General features: G+C 39.4%; 1 protein-coding gene across 11 annotated transcripts in view; it reads left to right on the top strand.

Annotated features, from left to right (window-relative positions):
• The first annotated feature begins 17461 nt into the window (after positions 1-17461).
• The window catches only part of EXOC1 (exocyst complex component 1), a 59312-nt gene continuing 56849 nt past the window's right edge, over positions 17462-19924 (top strand). For 7 of the 11 annotated variants that reach the window (XM_011223486.3, XM_019798436.2, XM_034671777.1 and 4 more), the window contains exon 1: positions 17462-17612. The gene's annotated coding sequence lies outside the window, so the exon portion shown is untranslated. The other 4 variants (XM_034671773.1, XM_034671772.1, XM_034671774.1 and 1 more) reach the window with 4 other exon arrangements.

The raw sequence follows: 19924 nt of genomic DNA, 5'->3' as shown, positions 1-19924 counted from the left end.
TTCAAAAATAAATCCAAACATCTATGATCAACCTATTTTTGACAAGGTTGACAAATTCATTCAAAGAGGAAAGAATAATCTCTTCAACAAATGGTTCTTGGACAACTGGATATCCCCAAGCAAAGGAATGAAGCCCCTATCTTACACCATATACAAAAATCAACTTAAAATGGGTTAATGACTTAAATGTAAAACCTGACACCATAAAATTCTTGGGAAGAAAATATAGGAGTAAATCTTCAGGACCTTGAACTTGGCAATAGAGTCTTGTGAAATCAGAAGTATGAGCAACAAAAGAAAAAATAGATTGGACTTCATCAGAACTACTTTTGTATCGAAAGACATTATCAAGAAAGTGAAAAAAAAACCCTACAGAGTGGGAGAAAATATTCTCAAGTCATATACCTGATAATAATTTAATACCCAGAATATATAAATAACTCTTACAACTCAGAATCAAAAAGACAAACAACCCAATTAAAAAATGGCTTGAATAGATGTTTCTCCAAAGAAGATATCAGTAAGCATAAGAAAAGATACTCAACATCTTTAGTCACAGGGAAATATGTTAAAACCTCAATGAGAATACCACTTCACACCTACTAGGATGGCTTTAAAAACAAAAACAAAAATAGAAAATAACAAGTATTATCCAAGATGTGGAAGACTGGAGCCCTGGTACATTGTTGGTGGGAATGTAAAATGGTACAGTCACTGCAGAAAACAGTTTCACATTTTCTCAAAAAGCTAAACACTGAATTAATAAATGACCCAGCAATTCCACTCCTACGTATATACTCAAAGGAATTGAAAGCAGGGTCTTGAATAGATATTTGCACACTAACATTCATTGCAGCATTACTCACAACAGCCAAAAGATGGAAACAACCCGAGCATCCATAAACAGATGAATGAAGACACTAAATGCGATCTATTCATACAGTGGAATATTTTCCTGCTGTAAAAAGCAATGATGTTCTGGTACATGCTACAATATGGATGAATGTTGAAAATATGCCAAGTGAAATATCAGACACAAAAGAACGAATATTGTATGATTCTACTTATATGAAATATCTAGAATAGGCAAATCCAGAAACAGAAAGTAGGTAAGAGGTTATCGGGGCTAGAAGGAAGCAAAAATGAGGAACTGTTGCTGAATGGTCACAGAATTTCTGTTTGGGATGAAGAAAAATGTTTGAAATAGATGGTGGTCATGGCTGCACAACATTGTGCATGTGATTAATACTGCTAAATTGTACATTCACAAAATGGTCAAAAAGGTAAATTTAATGTTATACATGTATTTTATCATGATTAAAAATAACATGCTAAGAGTCACCGAATTATACATTTTAAATGAGTGAATTGTATGGTATGTAAATTATATATCAATAAAGCTGTTAAAAAAAAAAGGACTACGTTTAGTCTACTAGAAGTCTACTGGAAGAAAACATGAGTGAATTTTTTATAAACTGAGACTGGGAAAAACTGCTAGCTATCACTCAAATCCAGAAATAATAAAGAGAAAAAGTGATGAATTTAACTACATAAATATAAAAAGACTTTGCATGCAAAAATACTATAAATAATCAAATAACATACGACAAAGTTGACAAAAATGCAAATTATAACAATATACTAATAGTTTTCATAAATGGAGTTCTCCTAAACTTGAGGGGTTAAAAAGACCAACAATGCAGGGACACCTGGGTGGCTCAGTTGGTTTAGCATCCGACTCTTGGTTTCAGCTCAGGGCATGATCTCAGGGTCATGGAATCGAGCGCTACATCCAGCTTCACACTCAGTGCTGAGTCTGCTTAGTTTTTCTCTCTCTCTCCCTCTGCACCCCTTCTCTCTCTTTCTCTCTCTCTAAAATAAATAAATAAACCTTTAAAAAAAGATCAACAATGCAATTTGCTAAAAAATTGGAAAATGATATGAACCAACATTTCATTAAGAATTGCAAATGACACTTAAGCATGTGAAAAGATGACTAACTTCCTGGACTGGTTATTGCACCTACTAGGTTGGCTTCCCAAGCTGATTGCTGCAGGTTGTGGGTCAGAGTTCTAGTCCAGCACGTAATCTGGTCATGGTCCATTTGCATATTCAGAAATACCTTAATTATGGTGGTGGTCACATGACTATGTATGCTTGTCAAAGTCCACCGAATCTAAACCGTATTCTGAAGTTTAATTATTACTAGTAATATTGGTAATTTATTTTGACACAATTATGAAAGTATCGAGTATCGTAAGATAAAGCATATGTTATCATGTTAATGTCATTAGACACTGAGATTTCAAGCTTAAAAGAGAGAATACATAAGAATAAAATCAAAGAAATCAAAACCCTGAAGGAGAAATTTAACTGAAAATATTAATATAAACTCATCTTTTAAAAAATAAGCATGCATTTTCTAGATTTGTCCACTGAGACCTTGAAGCAAAGACATCATGAGCAATGATCATCTTAGCTTTTAAGAGTCACCTATAAATGCTATTTCTTACTGAAAAGAATACAGATTGCTTAAAGAAACTATTGATTCTAAGCTTAGAGTAGCAAATGCACAAGATGAACACGGGACATCCTCATACACCAGGAAGAAAGCAAGCTATCAAAGATGACTGGGATCAGCCAAAGGACAAAGGAGCCAACTTGATGTGGCTCCCGCTGGCCTAAGATGGAGAAATCTAAACATAACAAAGAAAATGACTATAATAGAATGAAGTGCAGCAAATATATATATAAGTCCATGAATTTCATAATACTAAAGATCTCATTTATCATCATTGGAACATCTGAAAATTGCCATTTTGTAATCTCTAATGAAATAATGGATTTAGGCAACAATTATCAGTGAATGCTCAAACCATTAGGGGAGAGTTTATGGGGAACTTTATAACAAAAGGACCAGACTGACACCACTTGAACACAATGAGCCATCTTAGTATCACTAAAAGTGGGTCAACCAGCCTTAAGTACTCAGGCAATGAAGCAAGTATGCAACACCACCAAAGAAGGAGTCTCACCTGAGAAATGAATCTGAATCTAATCCATATTCTAGGTCTAGCCACTGAGTTTCAGGAAATATGGAGAGCGAAGGATGAGTTAAATGACACCCAAATACAGAATGTAAAATTCTACACACCAGTGATTCAGTTTCTCTAACAAATCAAAATTTTTTAAAGCATGGGGGTTGGGAAGGAGCACTGTTTATTTTTATCTTATTTCTTAAAAGAGACTTAAGAAATCTAGTGTTCAAATACTACATGTGAACCTGGTTTAGGCCCTGATTTGAATATACCAATATAAAATGACAGTTTTGAAATAGGGAAATATGAATCTGTAGAGTATTAGATACTGAGGAATGGATTGTTGAGTGTGATAAGAATGTGGTGGGTGTGTTTTGTTAAAAAGAACTTATACATTAGGTAAGATAGTTAGATACTGGGGTATTTATTGATAATATGTCATGAAGTGGGGATTTCTTTTCAAATACCAGGGAGAAAAAAAAAATGGAAGATGATAAAAAATAGGATGGGCATAGTCATTATCAAAACTGGATGATGAATCCATGGGAGTTTATTATACCGGTCTCTCTACTTTTGTGTACATTTAAAATTTTCATGATAAAGCATTTAAAAATACCTGCATCTATCATCCTGAAACAAAGGTTGAAGATCATTTTTGAAATACCACTGTCCTATAAAAGAAGCCAAAGTTCCTTGAGAAGGGCCGGACAGGGAAAATACTAGATAAGCCCAGAACATCTCGTTATGCCAGAGGATGAGGAAGCACTCAAAAAAAAAAAAATGGTTGAGGAGGAAAAAAGACCCAGGAGACAACTTGAAATAGCTCCCAATGGCCACAGCTAGAACAATTTGAGCAAAACTAATAATGGAAGTATTGGAACACAACCCAAAGAATAAAGTAAATGTTAAAAAAAAAAATGAAGTAAAGATGAGCACATACTGATAGAAACGAAAGAGTGAGGGGAGATAGGACAATTCTTCCTTACAGTACAATTCCAAATAATAAAGGTAGAAGAAATGAAGGAAACTAATGAATGTAGAAAAATTAGAGAAATAGAAAATCACCAGTAAAACACCACACAGCAATAACTTACAGGCTAGATCAACAGATGAATGCTAAAATTAATGAGTGGAAGTGTGAAGAGAAATAGGATGTTTTCATAGCCTCAGAGTGTTTTCCTTCAGATATTTGTTGACTAAAAAAGGGGAAAATATAGTAACTTTACAGTGACAGATACCTGATATACACCCTCTTAACCAGGGGATCAAGGTTAACACCACCAGCAGCATGATATGTATCAATGTTATGTGTCCCCTGACATGATGCACAGAGAAAGACACATCATTTCTGTAGTATTCTTCCCCCAAATTCATAACCTTATTCTAACCATGAGAAAACATCAGACAAATCCAAAGTGAGAGACGTTCTACAAGATAACACTCTTCAAAAGTATCAAGGTCCCGAAAGGTAAGGAAAGACTGAGTGTGTTTGTTAGGGTTGCCATAACCAATTACCACAAACTGGGGGAAGCAACAGAAATTTATTGTCTCACAGTTCTGGAGGCTAGAAGCTGGAGGTCAAGGTCAGCAGGGTGGCTTCCTTCTGAGAGCTGTGAGGGAAGGATCTGTTCCAGGCTTCTGTCCTTGGGTTGTAGATGGCCACCTTCTCCTGTCTCCATATCATCTTCCCTCTGTGCACATCTGGGTGCACACTTCCTCTTTTCCTGAGGACAACAGTCATATTGGATTAAGACCCATCCTAATGACCCCATTTTAACTTAACTACCTCTAAAAAGACCTTTTCTCCAAATAAAGTCACATTCTGAGGTGCTGGAGTTTAGGGCTTCAACAAATGAATTCAGGGTGTATGGGGAGACACAAATTCAACCCATAATAACACTGACAAACAGATGGAGGAGGCTTAAGGGGATATAACAGCTCAATGCATTATAGGATCTTAGAACGTATCCTGGAACAGAAAAGGGATATTGGTGGGAACACTGGCAAAATCTGAATAAGATCTATAATTTAGTTAGTGATGTTGTCCTAAGGTTAATTTCTTAGTTTTGATAATTGTACTATGGTTGTGTGAGATGTTAGCATTGGGGGGAGCTGGACAAGAAATGTGGGACTCCCTGTACTATCTTCGCATTTGCTCAGGAAAGCTAAATTTTTTCCAAAATAATTTTTTAAAGCCCTTTATGAGTTGATTTCTATGCAGTAGCTAAAAGATGAAAAAGGCCATCATATACAGACAGCATCAAAATGTGGAAAAATGGTATCTCACTCCCTGAAACCAAGTTACCTAGTTATCTAGTTGCGTTGAAAATGGAAATGCCCTCTAGTTGAGTACAACCTTGAGTGTGCCTTTTAATCAAAGCAGGCGGTTCAAATGACGATATACTAGAAAAATCTCATATATCCCACGCCAAGTCTTACGTTGCCCTTTCCAACTAATAAAAACCGATCCATATTGCTCACATGTTTGCTTCTCAGGTAGAGAGTTCAGATTGTGGTTAACAAAAGTGACCACTTCCTACATTGGAGTGATGTCTTTATAGAGAGAATAAAGATAGTATCTCATTCACTTTTGGAATATACACAGGAGGCACTCAAGATGTATGTATTTATTTTCTTGACATGTAATCCTTATAAAGGAAGTCTGACTCTTTAAGTACTTATTGAAAACCTCATCATATTAGCATTATTTTGTGTCTCTTCTCTCTCCCCTTTGCCTTTCCTGTGTTCTTTTTTCCAACTCTTATCTAGTTTAATTCCTCTGCAAGCCAAAATATCTTATTTCTCTATACTTTGTTCTTAGATGTTTTCTTATATTCCTCTTTACCTTAGCCACTGTGAGCAGTTTGAAATTCCCAGAACCTAGTTGCCAAGACCAGCAGAGTCACCCATGTAGGCATTCAGGTTACACACTATACAAGACCACCACATCTAAAGGGGAGTTTCAGATCCCCCAGCCGAGTTCTGCAGCGGTGGGGGAGAGTTCCCTCCTCCGTAAGCCCTCATCTGCACGCATGGAGATTACCTACCACACACTCCACTCTTGACTATGTTCTGAGCATCAACTGGTAATAGCTATTTTCACAATAATGCCATATAACAGACAACTATGAATTGGAATGCCTTAAAGACAACAAGTATTGAGCTCTTGCTCATGCATCTTTAGGTTTTACTGAAATATGGCTGATCTAGGCTCGGCTTGTCTGAACTGGGCCGAGGTGGTCTCCCAGCTTAGATGAGTTCAAGTTTGCTCCACATCTTTCTTCCTCCTTGGACCAATGACGACCCAAACTTGTTCTTCTTATGGTCAAAGACATGAAATTTTTGGAATTTTTTAAAAAAGGGCAAGTCCAACTGTGCAAGTGCATTTCAAAGTTCTGCTCATATAATGTCCACTAGCAAACCATTGGTCAAAGCAAGTCACCAGACCAAGTCCAAAGTCAAAGTACAGGAAAGTATACTCCACTCACCATGAGATCATCAAGAATGTAAATGTATAATAGGACTTCAGGGGAGTAATAGAGGCCAATATCACAGTCTAACAAACCCCTCATGTTGCTTCTCTTGCTCACCTTCTTCTCTCAGAAGCCTGAGCCATTCTTGCGTTGTTTCCTTGCCTAGATAGATATTGGAAGGACGAATGGTAGCACGACATGCATTCTGCCTGTCTGGGCTCTGGAAATTTCTCTCAGGGGGATTTATTCAGGTTTTACAATAATATACTACCTTATTTATTTATTTAAGAGAGAGAGTGCGCAAAAGCAGGAAGTGGGGTGGGCAGAGGGAGAGGCAGAGAGAGAATCTCAAGCAGGCCCCATGATCATTGCAGAGCCTGACACAGGGCTCAATCCCACGACCCTGATATTGTGACCTGAGCCAAATCAAGAGTCGGACACTAAACCAACTAAGCCACCCAGGCGTCCCACACACTACTACTTAAAATTTAATTTTTTTTACTTAAAAAATTTTAAAGGTGTGCTTGATTAATTAAGTTCATATCAAGGCATTGTATGGATGAGAAAGTGATAGCCTCACTGGGTGGATATGCCCAATGGTCATCAGTTTTCATTCCAAGGTCCTTGAAGACATGATAAAAGCTGTTCATTTTTGGGTTCCTCAAGGCACATAGTACAGTGCCTGCTCCCGCAGATGTTTTATAAATATAAAAGCGAGCTTTTATTTGGAAAACCAGATTTATTTTTTATAATAAAGAGACCTAAATTTTAAAGGTATTTATTTGATTGATTGCTGTCATACTTCCCATTTGCAAATGATATACATTTTTTTTTTATCCTTAAGAAAGTAGCAAAGAAGTCTATGATCCTGCAAGTCTGTTAACATGTTACCCTTGAAGGCTGGTTGTGGGGGAAACTTGGAAACCTTCAGTTCTTGAGTAAGTGGAGCCAAGTCCTGATAAAAGAGAACTGATGGACACTTCAGCCCCTTGTTTCCACAGCGTCTGAGAGTAGCTTATTCGTGGTGTGAAAGCAGCCACTTTTCCCTTCTTGGGAAAGTCTGAACCAGAAAATTATTTATTAACATAATTATTTCCCAGATATTATATGTATGGGTGCTTAAAGAGACATATTTTTAAAATCTTACATAATATTTTTAATCATCTAATTCTCTATTTTAAAAAATCCTATTAAAAAAAACATTAGTGAGAATAATGATGATTGGGGCACTTGGATGGTTCAGTCGGTTAAGCGTCTGCCTTCAGTTTAGGTCATGATGTCAGGATCCTGGGATCAAGCCCCCCGCTGGGGTGACTGCTCAGTGGCGAGTCTGCTTCTCCCTCTCATTCTCCCTTTGTGCTCTCCCTCTCCCTCCCTCTCTCTCTCTCAAATAAATAAATAAAACCTTAAAAAAAAAAGAATGTCATGTGATTGCCAGGGACTGGGGGTGAGGGTGATAGAGAGCTATTGTTTAATGGGTACAGAGTTTCAGTTTTGCAAGATGAAAAGTTATGGAGACAGATGGTGGTGCTGGTTGCACAACAGTATGAATGTACTTAATACCCCTGAACTGTTCGCTTAAAGTAGTGAAGATGGTAAATTTTATGTTATGTATATTTTTACCACAGTGTTTAAATATTGGGAAAGAAAGAAAACACTGAAAATATTAAGAAAATGAGTAATCCACTGTGCTTTCAAAATTTTTCCCACCCTTAAGCAAATAACCAGACAATAGAAAAGCCATAAACTGTCCTGATATTTAACACTGATCAGAATATGAAGTCAAGTAAAAGTACTTGTAATTCTCCACCAGTGCAGATATTAACAAGCTCCATTTGTTTTACTGTCAAGAAAATAGGAAATAAATTTTGTAGGCATCCATAGATTTCAGAAACAAATCTTTGATTTCAACAATGCTGATGGAAACTTAGGCCAGGTGAGCTCACTTTCTAGTGATGGCTAGTCCTCGTACAAAGTTTTTGTACATTGTACTTATATAACCATTCCAGGCTGGACAACTTCCCGGAGGCCACTTTTACTGAATTTCTCATAACCGTTGTCTTTCCTATTTCATGGTTTGACTATCCCTTTTTTGCTCACTACCAATTTTAAATATTCTGCCTGAAAGACTGAAAATACCGTGAAAAAAATAGGTAATAAGCTTACTGCAGAAGTACCAGATTTTATGTACATTTCTAAGGGAAAAACAATCTTGGAGACTCATTTCATGCCTCTCCTAGGAAGTCCTTGATCTTCAAGAGACTTCATTAATGGTAAAAATTAATTATCTACACTTTCTGCCACTAAGTGATAACAGTAACAGCAGTCCTACCTTTGTACAGTGTAAGTGTTACTTACTAGAAAGTTATTTGTTGACTGTTGTTTAAACACATTACTTAGTATATGTGAAAATATATCTTTCTGTTGAATTTAATCCATACAAATGATAAACAGTTTAATAATGTCTTGAATTAAAGGAGGGATATAAGTTTGAAGCAGTTGGAGTACTCAATATTAAATCTGATTTTTAGCAAAAATTAATGTGGTCAAGCCCACGTATTCATTTATAGTCATCTTAATCTGCTTACACTTCTAGGATGCAGGTCTAGGTGGCATTGTTCTTGAATTCCCCAAGTGCAAAGAGAAAAATCCTATGTCTGGTGCTTGACCCAAGTATATTAACAAAGTCATACTGAGAATCATTAACTTCAACTTCAAGCCAAAACATGTATATTTTTGTCCATAATGGCCAATTCCCAGAAGAGATTCAGAATTAGATGAGAGATGATCTCTGCACTTCTGAGAGAATCCCTCTGAATGTGTACAGAGAACTTTGAACCATGTCTTTTATTGTAATATCACCCCACAATATGTACATTGAATAAGGCAGCTGCATTAAAAAAGCCTGAGACGCAATGTGATTCTGCAAGCCAAACTTTGCCTTCCTTGTATCTGTACATCTTATTGTATTACTTTCTATGTTGTTCAAATGTGCATCTGTTATCTAGCTAATATTCATTTTTTATATTTACTTAATTAATAGTGATACGGGGAGTTACCACTCTCATTTAGTGGCCCCCTGACTTCCTTCTATAAAGCTGCAAAGAAATGAAAAGTATTATCATGGGATATTGACATCTGTTTCTAATAAAGCCTAAAACAAACACCAATTACTATGCGCACAAGAGTAGACGCTATTCTGTCATCCTGGCACTCCTAAAGCCATTTATAAAGAAAGAATGTGGAAGGTGGAGCACTGTGATTCTCATTGTTCCAAAAAAAAAAAATTACTTGGTTTTCTTTATATTCATACTAATGATCTGACATCTCTGAGAAATTGTTCTTCCTTAGACAGAAATGTGCATAATTGAATTGTGAGAAAACAATGCTAAGAGAAAGAAAAGAGAAAAATCCAAGTAACTGCCATAATCAAAGTCCCCAAAGTTAGGAATAGGAAAAAATGAAATTATATAAACTCATATGATTTTTTTTAAACATATGAAGCGTCTTTGCCTCCTATGCAATTAAAATCAATCAAATTTAAATTAAGGGACAGTGGACCGCAGGATTAGCGGGGTATGTGAAAGTCCATTTCTGTGAGCCTTACGGTTTCTCACTAAACAAAGTCCACAGAGTCAGTTGTGCTATCCACCATTGGTGTGTCATCTAGCAGAGCCCTGGGGACAGCAGGACACTTCGGTTCTCCCTTCCTCAGGGTTTTCAGTCAGAGGAAAAGGGATTCCCCTTCTGCCTCCAAAAGGTGAGAAATAAGTAAATGAGTTACTCTGAGTGCTCCAAGATCATTAAGAATCCTCAAGCTCCACACCTCTGCTTTTTTGGAGCAAGGTAGCAAGAGAAATGTCTCTGAGGAAGCAATTAACTTCAGTAATCCTGCCAATGCTGTCATCATCAATATTCACTCCTCTCGGCTATTTGGAAGAAACTTCTCCCTCAGAGCTTTTTAACAGCAGAAAAATTATTTCATGCTATCCAAACATGAGATTGCCTCATATGTGATGTATATTAATATATGTGGCCTCCTGTCCATGAAAAGGAAGCAGGATCTCAGAGCCTGAGTGACTATCATACATTTTTCAAGAACATCAATCTACCCAATTGAATCTTCTAAACCAACCTGCACGTCATAGCAGCTATCAGTTAGTTATTGAGTGCTTACTATGTGCCAAGCACTGTGCCAAGTGCTTTACAAGAACTATCTCAGCAAATTGCACGAGAGTCCCAAAAGTTGGGGATTATTATTTTGAATTTATGGATGAGGAAACTGAGTCTCAGAAATGTTGAGTAACTTGCCCTGTTGCCATTGAACCAGTAAATACCAGACTTAAACCCAGTTCTGCATGACCCAGTGATGATATATTTCCACCATTTTATGTTTCAGAGGACTATAGTAACATAAAGAGGTATTCATTAAAATACTACCATGTGTTTACTATGCATCCTTGGGCTAAATAACTTACCTGTGCCTCCATTTTTTAGTCTTTAAAGTAAGGATCATGAAGATCCTTACTTCATAGGATTGTTGTGAAGACTGAATTAGTTAATACATGTAAAGTGCTTAGAATAGTATATAGAACATAAGTGCATTGGTATGAGTTCCAGGAACTGGGAATACATCTGTGAACAAAACAGATAAAAGTCCTTGCCCTCATAAAGCTTCATTCTAGAGGAAGAGAAAGAGCAATTAGACAAATACCATATATGACAAGATGTAACGTCATAGTATTCAGGATGTAATAAGAACCATGAAGAGAAAAACTAAGCAAAGACAGAAGATAGAGAATGCTAGGTTGGGACACTATTTTATTTTATTTTATTTTATTTTATTTTATTTTATTTTTATTTTTATTTATTTTTTAAGTAATCTCTACGCCCAATGTAGGGCTTGAACTCACAACCCCAAAATTAAGTGTCACATGCTCTACCAATTGAGTCATGTGCCCCTGGGACACTATTTTAAATAGGGCTGTTATGGAAGCCCTCACCGAGGTAACATTTGAGCAAAGACTTGAAAAGGATGCAGTAGTGAGCCATGCAGATATTTAATGGAAAGTCATTCCAAGCAGAGGAAAAGGCAAGTGCCAAGGTCCAGTTTGCTTGGACTTTTCATGGAAAAACAAGGAGGTCTAAGGAACTAGACTAGAGTGACCAAGCAGGGGTAGTGGACGATGAAGTCTGGTGGGTGGACAGAGGAGCAGATTCTGTAGAGACCTCTAGGTCATTGTATGACCTTTGGTTTTACTCTAGAGCTACTAGGTGATTCTGAGCAAAGGGTAACATAATTTAACTCATGTTTTAAAAAGGATCATTCTGGAGGCTGTGTTAAGAATGGACTGTGAGGAGGTAAGGGTAGAAAAGCAGAGCATAGGATGCTGTAAGAGTTTGGACAGCAGTAATTCAGGAGAGACATGATACTGACAATAATCAAGGAAAGAGTAGCCATGGAGATGGTGAAAAGTAGTCAGATTCTGGATGTACTTTGAAGGTAGAAGCAATAAGATGTCTTGAAAGATTTGATGTAGAATGTGAGAGAGAAGAAGAAGAGAGAGATATCATTAACCCAAATAGACAAAACGGAGGGAGAAGCTATGTTTAGAAGTCTTTCATGCATCATTTTGAATCCTTTCAGCTTCACCTCCTATTCTAAGTGTTGGGCAGGGACCAATTCCGAGCAGGTATCAACCAGCTTCTCTTGAGAGCAATATAACGGCACCTTGCCTTTCTCACTCCCTGCCTATGGCATGGGATGCCTGCAGAAACAAGCCCTCCACACCCACGTGCAACTAGAAGCATGCAGTGTAATCATGACCAATGACAGGTAGACAGGAAGTGATGGATAAATGCTTTCCTTTTCTCCTTCATTCCAGTGAAGAATTCTGAAAGACATTCTATAAGACTTCTCAGAAGGTACCATAAGATCAGTCAAAGTGGCCCATGGCATAGGTCACCTCAGTAATATACTCTTGTATTGGTTTTTCTCCTCTATTTTATTTCCCCTGTGCTCTCATTCTGTTCCTTGAACTCATATTCTCAATAAACTACAAGTACATAAGCCTTCATCTTGGGCTCTGCTTTCAGGGGAACCCTGGGCACTAAAATTGGCTCTAGAAAGGAAACCTTCAATATGGGATTTTGGAGGCTGATCCTACAACACTGATCACAAGACAATAAGGACCCCCGCTGGTGGTAAGTGGTTGGTGGTAAATCGCAAGTGGTGATAACCCCTGGCATAGAGTAACGTCACAATTACCAAGACTCTCAACTCTAGGAGATCAGAATGAGGGGCAGACAGAAAATGAAGCATTGGATTATGTGGTACATATGTTACATCAGAATTATGACAACAATAAGGATTATAAGATGGTCTGATGTCTGTCAACTGCTTTGGAGATCTTACAAACGAAAATGACAGGCTGTGTTCAGTCAATCATGGCTACTGTGAAAGCCACAAGTCCTCTAGGGCCGTGTAGCCACAGAGCCGACTATGCTAAAAATCAGCTCCAACATATAATAATCAGGGTACCAGAGCTACAAAGAAGTCTGAATGCACAGCCTTGAAACCACCCATGTCAAAGCCAGGACCCAAATAGGAAAATAACGGGACCTTGAGATCCAGAATGCGGACATTTGTGTGGACAAGCCTTCTACTCCTGAGCCTTCAGGTTTATTGTTATCCTCTGTGCCAACAGTCTCTCTTTCCTCCTGATAAAGCATCCTCTCCTTGTCCAGAAATTCTGCAAAGAATATATCTGAGGCAAGTGCCTCCTTATATAATCTTATTTCCCTCAATATCCACCCCTATTACCCTCAGTACCTCAAGCCTGTAACCACGGTAGGATCTCAGCACAACTTATGTAAGGGACTGCAATCCCTGCTCTATGGGTAACTAGACCAGGATTCCTCAATCTCAGCACTTGTGACATTTGGGCTGGGTAATTCTTTGTTGTGGAGGGCTGTCCTGTGTATTATAGGTTGTTTGTAGCAACCCTGGCATCTACCCGCTGGATTCTGGTAGAATCCCTCTAATAATGACAGCCAAAAACATCTCCAGACATTACTAAGTGTGCCCTAGGCATCAAAATCACCCCTGGTATAGAACTACTGGACTAGACTAACTCATAAGGAATTGCAAGACTGCTACAACATACCAATATGAACCAGGGGAATATCTGCGAGAGGGAATATCAAGAATGTTAAACCAGAGGGATCAGGTTATAAGGCTGTACAAGGAAGAATTTATATCATGGGACCATTCACCTGTGATTCTGGATTTAATGTTTTGGCAACAACACCTGGAGTCAGTTCTAATACACAACCTTGATGTCTCCTTAAAGCTTGGATGTGGTGATGGCCTGTGCTAAATGAGATGTTAGAAAAATTTTGAATGAGTGTTGAGAAAAAAATCAGAAGACAGAGAAACAGCAATGTTAGAATGAATTTATCAAGGTTCCTGGGTGGCTCATCTACCTTCGGCTCAGGTCATGATCCCAGTGTCCTGGGATCAAGCCCCGCATCGCTCTCCCTGCCCAGCAATGAGTCTGTTTCCCCCTCTCCCTCTGCTCCTCCACTTGCTTGTGCTCTCTTAAATAAATAAATAAATAAAATCTTAAAAAAAAAAGAATGATTTTATCACATGAGACTAAAGAACCACCACAAGAATATGTTTCTCAGAAGTAAGGATGTTGGGGGGCGCCTGAGTGGCTCAGTCGTTAAGTGTCTGCCTTCGGCTCAGGGCGTGATCCTGGAGTTCTGGGATCGAGCCCCACGTCAGGCTTTTCTGCTGGGAGCCTGCTTCTTTCTCTCCCACTCCCCCTGCTTGTGTTCCCTCTCTCGCTGGCTGTCTCTCTCTCTGTTAAAAAAATAAATAAAATCTTCAAAAAAAAAAAAAGAAGTAAGGATGTTGGAATGAACTTGTTGCAAAACTAAGTACCCATCACTTGGATACGCTCCCACAAGGGCTGTTATGCAAGTTACTTAATGCCCAGGTCATTTGTTTGACAAGATCTAACGGTGCTAGAGGGATCTATGATAGATTAAAAAAAAAAAAAACTTTGAAATTTCTGGAAAGCCCCCAGTAAGAGAGTTGCAGTACAGGTCCCTCATGTTCTGCAAGGCCACACCTTCTGAGGCACAGAACTAGGGACTGGGAAAAACGAGAGCTATTTATCATAAGCTGCGTAGTATCAGGTCCATCAAGTCATAAGCACGCAGATACAGCAGGAATGTACGAAGTATGGAAATGGTGTATAGAATTGAGCCTGAGCAGATCCAGGAGACTCAAGTAAACTATATGACTAGGTGAATCTGACTCCTGGCACTTACTTTTACAGCACTTACATCTGTTCATCAACTCACTCCTATGGCCTTTTGGAAGGTCCCTATGTCTACCTGACACAGAATAAAACATTTAAAGCTGGTCCACAGATGAGTTGGCATATTAGGTTGGTAGGCAGGCAAAACTGGACCGCTGTTGCACCCACAGCTCCATGCAGGAATGGATCTAAAGAACAAAAGTGAAGGGGGATCTTCCCAGCTGGCAGAGCTTGGAGGAGTATTCTTCTTGGTTTGCTTTTTAAAGAGAGAGAAGTGGCCTGAAATAAAAATCTTTATGGATGTCTAGGTTTTTCTGTCTTGCCTGCAGTGACTCTGCCAAAATCCATGATCAGCAGAATTACAACATTCATGATCAACATCATCTCAACCCAGGAATCCATTTCAGAGCAAAAACCAGACCAACCGCAACGTGACAATATACACATCACCATGGAATCCACTGATAATGAAATATTCCTCATCACTCAGAAGCAGTCAGGCTCATAAAAATAGTGGAATGGCTTGCTACAAACCCAGTTAAGGCGCCTGCTTGGGATTGAGGTGTTGTCCTACAAGATATGGTAAATTCTCAAAACCAACCAATAAAGAGTATCCCTGAACAGTTAAGAACATGGCTCCAAAACCCAGGAATTGGAGAAGGATTAGCCCATCTTATCAATGACTCACTTATGGATTTATGTTTCCTGACTCTCAAATTTAGGTTTTGCTGGATAATAATAATTAGTTCTACAGGGGTTGGGTGGAGAGAATTTCCACCAGAATACACAGCATGGAATTCAGTGAACTTGAAACTCTCACTATTACTTGGTCACTTTGGGCTCCATTCTTGCCTTCAGTGGGCAGTTTTGAGACTTATCTCATGAAACTTCTCAGAAGGTCTTAAGAGATCAGGAAAACATTCAAATGTGGTGATGACCAACTCAATAAAACATCATTATATTGCCTCTCCTTCTTCCTTGTTTTACTTTTCCTCCCCCTTCTCTTGCTCCCTGGGGTCAAAGTCCCAAATAAACTACTGTACATAAACCTTTGTTTCAGCCTTTACTTTGGGGAAATCCAAGAGGGGAGAGAAGAATTTAATTTTGGACCCATAAGGGTGAGGTGCCTGACAAGACATGCAAGTGGAAATATTGGGAAGGCAGTCTATACACAAATGTGGAGTTTAAGGAAGAAGTCCAGACCTCTGAAATGCAATTCACTTCCCAGCTTTGAAGAGGGTCACAAACATACAGTTGTTTAAAAAAAAAAAAAGCATAATAGGACAAATTAGCACATGCAATTGTCACATAAATAGTGTCCACGGTAAGAGTCTAGTATTGAACATGAAGGGCCAAATGGGTCTTTTTAAAGATAAGACTAGATACAGATCCTGCTCTTAAAAGGAAAATCATTTAATGAAATTGAAACACATTCCAAGTAGCATTAACTAGAGCATATTAATCTCCATAGCAAATAGGTCCTTATTAATTCTGATCTTTTCCAACAAATTATATATTCAGATAAACACTGAAAGATACTTTACACAGCTTATTTTTCTCTTTCTCAGTGACCCCATCCCTGACAGAATGAGTCACTTCTTTTGCAGTCCCATGGTAGTCTCTTCTGTCTACCTTTGTTGTGGATTTACCTCACGAAACTATAATTTATCCGTATATTTCATTCTGCTTCCCCAATGAGAGTGTGCTGTCTTCTGAATGAGATCCCTGCCTTTGTATCTCTAGCACCTGACACCATGTCTGGCATAGAGCTGGCACCGTTTGTCGAGTAAATGAATGCATACACGAATGAATCCCTGCAGAACGCCTGCAAAGGACAGTGCTGAGCAGAAGCAAAGAAGTCACACCTCTGAATTCCCAGCACACCTATGCGATCTGTACATCTCCTTGGTCACTTATTTTGTGTCTAATTTTATATGCATTTGTACCTACCAACCTGTGAACTTGTCAGCGGAAGATTTATGTCTGAATCACCTCTGCATTTGGGTCAAAGTGACCAGCATAAAACCAGAGTTAGGAATATGGAATGTGAATTATCTGTCTTGCAACCAGCAACCTTGGCTTCATCTGTGCTGTTCAAACTTAAATGTGCGTAGGTGTCATTTCGTTAAGACGCGGATGTGAATTCAATAGATCTGAAGTGAACCAGAGTCTGCAGTATCTAAAAAGCCCCCAGCTGATGCCCAAGCAGCTGGTCTGAGAACCACACTTTGACCGTCAAGGCCACTACATCAGCGGCTCTCGACCGTAGCTGCGTTTACGATATTCTCGGAAGATATTGAGTACTTAAGTTTGAGTCCCACCCCTCAGAAATTCTGATTTAAGTCATTTAAACTCAAGGACCTAGGATTAATAGACCTTTACATATACGAAAAAAGAAAATACTTAATCGAATAGCTTCTTAAATGAAATTGCAGAAAATATCTCCATAAATAACTTCTAAGTAATAGCACGCAACACCAAACTCCCGGGTGCCGAGTCACGTCTCCGAGCGCCAGAAGCCCCGCCCCTGCCTATCCTTGACACGCCCCTCCAGCCAGACTTGCCCGCTTCGCCACGCCTATCACCGCCTCTCCTTCCTTTCCACGGGGTTGACTTCCGGCGTGGAGTTTGTCACGTGCCCGGAAATGGGAAGTGGCGGCGGAACGGCTCAGTTGACGGGCTCATTCTAGTAGCGGTGGTCGTCCCGGCCCTGTCCGGTCTCTGTCTTGGAGGACCCGCCTCGGCACAGCCGGGCTCGGTCCGGCCTTGCGGTAAGCCTCGGGCCGTGGCTGCCCAGTAGTTCCCCGCGGCGGTGGACAGATTAGCAGACAGGCGGGCGCCAAGCTCTGCGGCGGCGCTTTAGTCCCGCTGCTGGCTCCGCGTCCGGGGTCGGGTACCTGTCTCTTCGCCGTCTGGCCTCCCTTTCCCCGCCTATCTGGGTAAGGCGCAAAGTCCGCTAGGAGCGTCCACCAACTCGTTGTCTTGGGGGCTGGGAGAGCGGTCCTCACACATCCCTTCCCGGTTTCACCCGTAAGAACCAGATTTCATTTGTGCAGAACGGCCCTGATCATTTGCTCTTTGGCGTAGACCGGGAGAGGAGGGCGTGACAGTGCCTTCTTCTTTGTCTAAATCCACATTTTCTTCTAGATCTCTGAAGCTCATTCCCCTGTCTCTGCACAGTTTTCTCCTCTGGATGACAATGCTCCACTTGCTGAGTTGCCTTGATAGCATACAGGGCCCAACCCACGCGGACACTCACATTGACAAGCTCTTTGTCACGCAGTGTAATGGTCCAACTGAGTTTAAGGTAACAAGAACCAGTACAGAACACAGTGGCTGACTACTACTGGAACGTGGTCAGACATGGATTCTCAAACCTGGAAAACAGTTTTAGAGGATCTCTAGTGATTTATTCACTGACTTGCACAAAAGTACCCTAAAGACTCGACCCTTAGAATGTAAATGCCATTGAGGCATGATGTTCTTGTCTTCCTGAACATGTCTGTCATATTCACCGCTAACGTAGAACAGTGCAGGGCACTTGGTAGGCATCAGTATTTGCTGAATGAATAAGGGTCGCATAGGCTTTACATTATGCCTAACTCCTTTATGAGGTATAACCAGTCCTCTCTTGCTTTACACTTCCCATACACTCATTGTTGCTTTTGACCAAAGAGTGACTGTGTGGGAAAGGTTGGCCACTCATTCATTTGACCAGTTTTTACTATTCAGTTCAGGTTATCTCAAGAGGTATTTGCTGAGTACCTGCTAAGAAAGAACACAGAGCTATACTGGAGTGAGCACCTTTTCCCCTCTTTCTCTCTCTTTCAAGAGAGTTCTTGAGATCTACAAACTTATGATTTCATGAACCAGTTGGACAGCAAGTGCTTGATTATTTAGTAAATACAAAAAGTGCTCTAGCAGTTGAGAGGAGAGATCATTTTGGATTAAGATCATTATTGAATCACTTCACATAAACCATGAAGTGTAATTAGGGTTTGGATAGATGATATTCCCTGCATAGAAAAGCACTAAGCAAAGATGCAAAGACTGCACTGAGAAGAGGGCTTGGACTGGAAGATCTGTATTTGGAAACCTTAGGAAAATGTTGAGCAGGGGCATGTTGTGATGAAAGCTATGTTTTAATATTATTTGTTTATACAGGGTTTGGGGATTGTGGAAATTTGCAAAGAGATAACCAGATACTGAAGTGTTAAATGAGTATAGTTGGTGTGAACCTGGATTAGTGTGTTAGCAGTGGGGACAGAAAGGGAGGGTAAATTATATGTAGATGAGGGGAAATCAGCAGAATGTGGCAGCAGATTTCATGTTGACAATGGAGGAGGAGAATCAAATATGACAGGTTTTGAACCCGGACATTTGGTTACAGATGTGAGAATTGGAAAGGGAGAATCAGGGAAACTATAGTTGTCATGTCATTTGGTGCTGTCATTTTGCTTAATTTTGAAATGCCTGCTGTGTCTTTGCCAAGTTCTAGGAATACAAAGATGAATAAGATACGGTCCTTTCTACAAAGAACTGCTTTTAATGGGAGAGAGAATACAGCTAACTGGAAAATAGGGTGGGTAAGTGCTGTGTTAGCAGAGTAGAGGGGAAATGTTTGAGAAGTTTAAAAGAATGATTCTTTTTGTGTGTGTGACTACTTCACAGAAGAGGTGACATTTTAGCAGGATCTTGAAGAATGAGCTGAAATTTCCTAGGGGGGGAAGAATTCCAGGAAAAGGAAATTGCATGAACAAAGCCCAGAGATAGAGAAGTAAAGTGGCCATGATCCAGTGTAGCTTGGACATAGGGTGGAGTAGAGCTTTTAATACAGTGTCTAGGCCCTAGAACATATTAAGTGGTTAGTAACATGGACACAAAATTTTGCAATAGGTGGAATGGACGTTAGGATGGGTGAAGATGTAAAGAGATGGAGAAGAAAGCAATTGAGGAAAAACGTATTCCATGGCTTCTAAATCTTCTGCAGCATAGATGGTGACATCATTTGCTGACACTGGAGTTGGGGATTAAAGAAGATAAATAAGGATTTGCAATACATTGATGGGGAATAGGAAGAGGA

This window comes from Ailuropoda melanoleuca, chromosome 11 (genome assembly GCF_002007445.2).
Source record: "Ailuropoda melanoleuca isolate Jingjing chromosome 11, ASM200744v2, whole genome shotgun sequence".
Taxonomy (NCBI): domain Eukaryota; kingdom Metazoa; phylum Chordata; class Mammalia; order Carnivora; family Ursidae; genus Ailuropoda; species Ailuropoda melanoleuca.
The sequence above is the reverse complement of the archived record's forward strand: the minus strand, read 5'-3'. Positions and strand labels throughout refer to the sequence as shown.